We start from the raw sequence: 7,584 nt of genomic DNA, 5'->3' as shown, positions 1-7,584 counted from the left end.
ATATACTACTCTGAAACCCCCAGATCTGGCCACAAGGCAGGAACACTCTTAGTCAGGTGCTAGTCCATTGCAGGGCCTACTCACACAAATATCTTCACACCAGACCAATTTGTATTCAACGGTTAACCTAAAACAAATTTTTTTGGGAATCGTGGAAGAAAATTAATGGATGGAACCTGCAACTTCACATGAGGAACAATGCCACAACGGTTAACCTAAAACAAATTTTTTGGGCGTGGAAGAGGTACTCAACCTGACAATACTGGATCTGAGATGCAACATTGCTAAACTTTCTGCCACCTTGCCTGGCCATTTGTGAAAAATCATTTTAACTTAATAATTCACTAATAGAAATGTATAGATCTGAATAGTGAGAAAACATCCCAATACATGGGGTAAAGTAGCACTGACTCATACACAGCATGTCATTTCTTTTGTTTTCTTGGCATGTGCTCTCATGTGAATAAGAGATGTTTGCATTTTTACCTCAAATTCCTTGCTTCTCACCAGTCACTGGGAAGTTAAAAAAAAAACAGACCTAGAAGGAGTAGCAAAACACAAAGTGCAGCAGCTGTGTTCCAGCTCTGAGAAGACTTTTTTCTCTTTGTCCATTTTAGCGAAACATTTCTGAGCAGCAACAAAGGTTGGTCATTTTATTAAGAATGTCATTCTTTTCATAGTCATGAATTTTCTTTTTTTGTGAAAAGGTCCAGCAAAGGTGGAATCATGTCAATATTTGTGTTTGATAGGTTGCATGTCAGAGGTGAGATTTTTTTAAAGTTTGTCATTCAATAATTTTAAAACATTGAAATAATTATATTAAATAATTCATTCTGGCTCTACTTCATTTAATTTCTGATGTCAGATAAACAAGAACTCTTTTTTGAATACTGTATTAACATCATTTTCTTGATTATTATATATGCATGCCCAGAAGTGTAATCATAAACTATATACTCATGCTGATACTGTATATGTGTTTAATATGGGTGCTAATCAATACTTATAATGTGCATGATAAGAGTACTAGTATGGTTCACAATATAAGGCAATTGATTTTAGCATAACGTTGGTGTTCAAAATGCCTACATTTGCAACTAAAAGAATAATAATTTTTAGAGTTTTAAAGGCCGCCTGAACTGTAAAAAAATATTGCTTAACCGTCCATCCCTTAATGATAACAAGAGTTATTCTGACTATGATTACGTGAAGTGTTTATTGCAATATAAAATTAAAATACAAAACCTGATTCATCCAAGTCACAGAACATTTTACTAAACCTTTACATGTAAGTGTGAATGCGTATGTGTCTATGTAACCTTGATATATTTGCATTAAGCAGTTTATATCATCTGATTATGATTTTCTGGATTATGTCTAATTAGGATTATGTCTAAAATTTTTGATAAAAATTGTTCTGTCTATATTGATAAATATTACATTTCTTTTAATGTAAGCCCATGTACTCAGTGTGTTTCTCCAGGTACTCCACAGGATAGACTTTTAAAGGGCAGGTGCAACAAAGCTGTATGAAAAGAAGCAGGATATCTAAAATGTCTCATGGGTTTATTAAATAATTCATCAAGTTATATGTTTTTGTAAAAAATAGTCCTTTTTTTCTTGCTAGGGACGGTGAGAATCATTAATAACTTTGCTGTTAGACTCAATCACAGTTTTGTTTTTACATTTTTATCAATCAATACTTGTTTGATGACTTGAAAATATGTGAAACTGATAGCAATGCACTTACAGTATAAAGGACTATGGAATGGTAGTACATAAAGAAAGGTGCAATTTATTTAAGTATACAGCATTTGTGTGTGTTCTGCTGTTTTGTTTGGATATTTCATTTTGAATCTTTGAGACAGGAAAAAATAGATCTGTATGACCGCAATCAAGCCTGGCATCAAGAATTAGAAGTTAACTTGATCTTCTGCCGTTGACGTTTTTCCTAAAATAATATGTAAGATTTTTTTTCAGTTTTGCTTTTATAAATTGCTGGACAGTTTCTACTAAATTGCCATAAGCAGTGGTCATTTAAAGAAATGCTCCACCCAAAAATATTTTTTATGCTATTTACTGAATGTAATTTGTAGTTATGGCCATGAAATTTTATTTTATTCATATCACATAATCCGTATGCCAAGTCATCCAGTTGCATGCTTACAATGGGCAAAATGCATGCATTTATTTTTGCTTAAATATTGTTAATTAAATATTTCTGGAAAATCAAAACAGTACATGCAGAAGAAATGGGTTTACACAGAATCACACTTTTGAATTGAAGACAAGATTCTTGGTCAGTGAATGAGGGGAAGAGGCAGATCTTCATTTGGCAAACAGGGCACAAAACATTGGGGTTTTCTTCACTTTGTACTTGGCATTCCGACTTTTTGTACAGTATATCCTTCCCTAGTACTTAATTCCATAATGTATATAATTCTGGAAAATAGTAAAACCTCTAGATCCAAATACTTCAGGAAACACACTCTAATGACCTGGATCAAAAACCTCTTCCTGCATTTTGTATCATAATAAATAATAATAATAATAATAATTCATTTTATTTATGAGGGGTGTTCAAAAAGTTTCCACACTTATATATTTTCATTAGAAACGGTGAAGGCAGGAGGAGTAGTAATTGGGCATTAAAAAGTTGGTATGACGCTAGGAAAATTGCATTTCAAACGAAGATGACTATGTAGAAAAATGATGTAATTTGTTTTTTAAATTTTTAATAAATAGAGTTAAAGAAAGTGGGGAAACTTTTTGAACGTCCTTCGTATATAGCACCTTTCCCATGCTCAATTAAGTCAAAGGAACACTGATATGTGTGTTTTAACTTTTAATACAAGAATCAAAGAAAAATATAGAAACCAGATTCATTTTTAAAGTAGACCCTCAAACTGTTCTCACAGCACCAAAAAAATGGCTACTCTTTTAGTCTTGTTCTTATTTATTGATTTTTTTTCTACTCTCTTTTGGCCTTCGACTATTTACATATCATTTTTAAGTGCCCCCTATTCATTCTACAGGCTCACTTTTGCATCTTCTCTAAACACACTGAAGAATCAACATCAGATTTTTTTTTTTTTAAGTTTTAAAACAAAAATCACTTTCTCTTGTCTTTTTAGTGTTAGTAATTCCAAAGATATGTACTAAATACATAAAAAACATTAGTCTTTATCTGGTGTAAGTGAGAGTGGATTGGTTCCTTGTGCCCAATGCTGCTGCTAGGATAGGCTGTGTCCCCTGCAGGCCTAAATTGGATTAAGAGATGGAGGGATTACCCAAGCAACACAGGCAGTTGATATTTTTCTCCATTAGCTGTTGAACCACCTGGTAATGCAGAAAATAAATATGCAGTTATGAAAATGGGTGCAACTTAAACATTAATTTTAGGTATTACCATACCGAACTAAGGTAGCCACATCTGCTTAAAAATAAACATATACTGTACTTTTCATAAAGAAATGTAGCTGAAAGGTAACACAGAAAAGAATCCAAAGGCTTTGATATGTTGTGTGTTGTGGATTTTTATTTCCTCAGGTCTCTGTTGTTACTGGAACTACATCAAAGTTGTCATTCTAGAACATTCATATACCTTTAACCAATCAGCTTTAAAGCTAGCCTCCAACATCATAATGTAAGTACTGCACGATAAGGCATGTCAAATATCCCGTTGGAAAGCAAAAAAAGAAACCCATCCTTCGTCATTCAGTAAAACATGTGCAAAATCCCCCTAAGCATGAAAAAAACCAAACTGTCATCATTTGGATTCTGAGGTTAAGGAGATTTCTTTAGACTATTAAAGGCTGTGAAATGGCGTGCCTTTCTGCATACACTCTTTGCTTTATGATGTCAGAAAAGAAGGTTAAAGCTGACTGGTTGAATGGAATGTAGTTTCATTTTGTTCCAGGAACAAAAGGAACCCATGGATATCTGATTGACCTTTTATACTGTATATAAATATATATATATATATAGTATACAGAAAAATATATATATATAGTATACAGTAGAGTGTAGTCCTCTGCAGTCCAAAAACAGTTAGGCAGCGTATTTGGATGGCTGCATTGTCAGACTGTAAACCACAAAGTCGCCGTTTTATATCTATTATGTTGCCCAGAGTAAGTCACTTTGTCTGTATAAATATGGAAGCAATTATAATAACCACTGATGATTTAAAAATCACTTTAGGTAAAGGTTTCAGCTAAATAAAATAATGTAAATGTAAAAAACAGGCATTTTCCTTGGTTGATCCCACAAATGCAATGCTGCCTAATGTGTAAAGATACCATCAAAGTCAACAGTGGCAGCCGAGGCTCATACTGAACATACTACTTGTAGGTATCCAGCAGATCCAGAAAGGAACAGGTCTGCAATTTACTCTTTCCTTCACTCTAATTTAGACCACTCTCGGTAAACATGGACCCTAATGTGGAAGTGTGAATGGTGTTTTTAAGATGTCTGGCATCGTGCCAGTTTGTCCATTTATGTGCTCTGAATTTCCTGGACTTGTTTCTTAGGCACAATTAAAGGAAAATACCTTTAAATGATTGTAAGTCAGAAGGAGTAAAAATGCTTCCTGAAGTGGCCAGAATCCAAAATGGTTTGTAGGCTAAATAAAACTTTGTAAGCTGAAACCAAGCCAGTTATGGTTAAAGTCAGCAATTTGGAACTGTGATATCACAATATGCAACACAATTACTCGGCAGCCAATCACAATGGCCTTTTACTGTTTTAAATTTATCTAAATAGCTACTGTGCCACTGATATAACACAAGCAGCTGAGCTATTGAGAAGTGGACATCATTTTTGAAAGGGTAATACGTAGAATCTGATCCCGATGGGCTCAGTTGGTGCTCAGCATGCACAGTATTAGAATTACACCAGAGCGATACATTAGAAAATACTAGAAATATTGAAAAATGTGATTAACAAATTAGGGTTTTGATAAACTGAGAGTGACAAAATGCCAGGATCACTAACCATGGGAATCTGCTAAAGAGGAGAGAGAGAGAGACAGAGTGCGTTCACATCTCAACCCAATGTGTCATACTGTCAAGATTAGCAATATACGAACAGCATATTTTAAATAAATCCCTGTGCTTGGCTATAAAGTTAAAATAAAAATATTTTTAGCATGAAATGTGCCTTTTTATATTAGTGGCTACAACGTACTAAGCATGTTATTATTATTAATATTGTGCTGAACTTCCCCTTTCTGTTCCCAGTGTTCAGTAATTAAATGCCCAGTTCCATCGTAAATGTCATCTGAAAATAATAAACTGGTTTTGTGGAGAGGAATCAAATGTGTTGTGAGAAAAAAAAATTACCCTTCAGCACTTTACTTAAGACTTAAGAATAATACTATTTGACACGAGTAGAGGATTCTATCTTTTGATCGTCCTTTATCTTCAAATCTTCATATAACCTTCTTCTTTGCAACATGTGAAGTTTTTGCTTTCTTTCCAATTATAGCAGTAAACATGCGATCCATCCATTGCTAAACTTGCCTGAGAATAATTACCTAAAAGGTAAACAATGGCAGGGCATGTAGGCACGTTTTTAAATGCCTAGCCCGTAAAGTTGCTGTAAATGATGAAATTTGTTATGTTTTTTTTTTTTTTTTGTTAAAGTAGGTCTGGCCTGTTTGGAATACAAGCGTCTGAAGTTTAATGCTTGCTGCTGAACCAAAATTAGGAAGCACAAAGGACCACATGTAGTTCATTTCCTTAATACAGTCCTAGTTTTAGGTTTCCCCTACTTTTTAAACTTCAAACAGACAACGGAACATTTTCAGCACAGGCTTAGAAATCTAATTGGTAACAGAACTGCCCTGTACAAGACGACGCTGCACAACAGAAGTGCCTTTGATCTGAGGTTACTGGACTGTGATGTATTTCATTAAATCGTCATACGGAGCTTGTTCTAAAGTTAAAATGGCAGGTCCACTTAAACTGTGTGTTGAAAGTGCATGGTAGGACATGGTAGAGCATCTAATCTCTTTTACTATTGTTCAGGAAATTGGCAACATATATGTTTAATCTAATTTCCTGATACAATGCAAATACTGGGTAAGGCTACACTATTCACTCCTTTCCAATGCATATACAGTGTTATCTTTGATGTTAATCATTCTTGCTGATGTAGCTTGAGCATATACAGCTAACTAAAATGTTTATACATATACATGTAATATAGAAGATTTATTTATTTATTTATCTCACTATTATTTTTCATACACCCTAATAAGTCAGCTGTGTTTCTGTATTATATTAACAAAGTAATCTAACAAGCACATAAGTGTATAGCAAGGTTTAAGTTTTTTATTTATCCACTACCAGTTGTCAATGCTTGTGCCATTTAGAATTGTGCAGCACCCTAAGCCAACAAGATAAAAAGATCAATATACAGTAAAGTTAAACTTGTTGTCTTTTTTGGATTTATTTATAACATTTTTTTTGGTAGGAAGGAAAATGTACCTTTCTATACTAAACTGAAAATTAATGATTTAAGCACTTTCAGCCAAATGGACAGCATCGCCATATATCAAAATAACATATAATTTTTTTAGAAAGGCAGAGAATATGTAAATATTAGTTAAACAAAAGTATGGGTAATACAAAAAAGCAATAATCAGATTTTTAGCAAGCATTTGTCTAGATGAAAAGTAATATTAATATAGAAACTAAGAAAAACAGTTGAATTTTGAGCCAAGGAAACTTCAGCAAGTTCAGCTGAATTCACTGAAAAGCTTATCTCTCCTTAAACATATCAGCGGCTGAGAAAGAAAAAGTGTTAACACGAGACTTAAAATTTGCTTCAAGCTGCAGGCGGCAATTGGCTTGTTTGAAAGATAAAACTAGAAGACAACACAAATGTCTTTATTTATGATTCATACACAGCAGAACTTGCTCATTGTTTAGCATTGTAGAGCCTGGTTTTTGTTTTCTTGGAATATTTCATTTGGCTCTACCCTTTTCCAACAAAGATATTTACCTCTATCTTATACCTGCTTCCAACTTTTACTTTGTTTAACACAGTAGCTGTGTTTTTGTAATATATATGTACTTTCAGCAACTGAAGCCCTATATTTACTTTTTTTTTCTTTACTATTTTAATTCTACATGCTAAAAAGTAGAACAATTTTGATTTGAAGCTAAACATAATTCTTTTAGGAATGTGCTTTTCTATTATCATTGCAGATCTTTCAAGCTTAGACAAGTAACACACTCTCTGTTCTAATCATGCTTTTTATTTTACCTTCTTTTTGAATATTTTTATTAATTTAGAAAAACTTGAACAAAAATTGCTTTGCAACAAATACTGAATTATAAATATACACTGTTCAAGGCCATTGAAAAGGCAGTGAAATAATTGGACCTAAGAAATAAAAAAGTAAAAGTTTATTAAAATATGATGATATTCAAGGGTAAAAGTGAAGCAAAAGTGTTTAATCATGGTTGACGTATTAATCAAAGTTGAATTATTTGGAACCCTTTTAATTTTAGGGGAGAAAAGGATAAATTTAAGATCAATGTGGATTTTAATCTTTAAATAAAAATTATTTCTCTTAAA

The 7,584-nt window shown here is 33.1% G+C and overlaps 1 long non-coding RNA gene across 1 annotated transcript in view; it reads left to right on the top strand.

The window, feature by feature from the left end:
• The first annotated feature begins 588 nt into the window (after nt 1-588).
• LOC120515168 overlaps nt 589-7,584 on the top strand; it is a 58,953-nt gene continuing 51,957 nt past the window's right edge. Inside the window, exon 1 of the long non-coding RNA XR_005630610.1 lies at nt 589-643. This is a non-coding gene — a long non-coding RNA (uncharacterized LOC120515168). The remainder of the gene's footprint in view (nt 644-7,584) is intronic.

This window comes from Polypterus senegalus, chromosome 14 (assembly GCF_016835505.1).
Source record: "Polypterus senegalus isolate Bchr_013 chromosome 14, ASM1683550v1, whole genome shotgun sequence".
Classification (NCBI taxonomy): domain Eukaryota; kingdom Metazoa; phylum Chordata; class Cladistia; order Polypteriformes; family Polypteridae; genus Polypterus; species Polypterus senegalus.
This window is presented reverse-complemented; position numbering and strand designations above follow the sequence as displayed.